Below are 1489 nucleotides of genomic sequence, written 5' to 3' on the forward strand. Positions count from 1 at the left end.
AAGGGAAATTCCTCAATATAATTAAGGGCATTTATACAAAGCCAACAGCCAACATCATCCTAAATGGAGAGACTTTGAAAGCATTCCCCTTGAGAACAGGAACCAGACAAGGATGCCCTCTATCAACACTCTTATTCAACATCGTGCTGGAGGTCCCATCCAGAGAAATTAGGCTAGAAAAATAAATAAAGGGCGTTCAGATAAGTAGGGAAGAAGTCAAAGTATCTCTATTTGCAGATGATATGATCTTATACACAGAAAACCCCAAAGAATCTACAAGAAAACTACTGGAACTGATAGAAGATTTCAGCAAAGTTTCAGGATACAAGGTAAACATACAAAAATTATTTGAATTCTTTTACACTAACAAAGAGAACCTTGAAGAGGAAATCACCAAATTAATACCATTTACAATAGCACCCAAGAAGATAAAATACTTAGGAATAAATCTAACCAGAGACGTAAAAGATCTATACAGAGAAAACTACAAAACACTAATGCAAGAAACTAAAACAGACCTGCATAAGTGGAAAAATATACCCTGCTCATAGATAGGTAGACTCAACATAGTGACAATGTCAATTCTACCCAAAGCAATCTACAGATACAATGCCATCCCGATCCAAATTCCACCAGCATTTTTTAATGAGATGGAGAAACAAATCACCAACTTCTTATGGAAAGGGAAGAGGCCCCGAATAAATAAAGCATTACTCAAGAAGAAGAACAAAGTGAGAGGCCTTACACTACCTGATTTTATGACCTATTATACTGCCATGGTAGTCAAAACAGCCTGGTACTGGTACAACAACAGATCCATAGACTAATGGAACAGAAATGAGAATCCAGATATAAGTTCATCCACCTATGAGCAGCTAGTATTTGACAAAAGCCCAAAGTCCATTAACTGGGGAAAAGACAGTCTCTTTTACAAATGGTGCTGGCACATCTGAATATCCATCTGCAAAAAACTGAAACAAGACCCATACCTCACACCATGTACAAAAACTGATTCAAAATGGATCAAAGACTTAAATATAAAATAAAAAATGATAAAGATCATGGAAGAAAAAATAAAGACAATGCTAGGAGCCCTAATACATGGCATAAACACAATACGAACCATAAGTAACAATGCACAGGCACCAGAAGAGAGACTAGGTAAATGGGAGCTCCTAAAAATCAAACACTTAATGCTCATCAAAAGACTTCACCAAAAGAGTAAAAAGACAACCTACAGACTGGGAAAAAAATTTTTGGCTACGACAAATCCGATCAGTGTCTAATCTCTAAAATCTAGAAGATACTGCAAAACCTCTACAACAAAAGACAAATAACCCAATTAAAAAATGGACAAAGGATATGAACAAGCACTTCACCAAAGAAGATATTCAGGCAGCTAACAAACACATGAAGAAATGCTCACGATCATTAGCCATTAGAGAAATGCAGATCAAAACTACAATGAGATATCATCTCACCCCAACAA

The sequence above is a fragment of the Trichechus manatus genome, unplaced genomic scaffold (assembly GCF_000243295.1).
Source record: "Trichechus manatus latirostris isolate Lorelei unplaced genomic scaffold, TriManLat1.0 scaffold00055, whole genome shotgun sequence".
NCBI classification, from domain to species: Eukaryota; Metazoa; Chordata; class Mammalia; order Sirenia; family Trichechidae; genus Trichechus; species Trichechus manatus.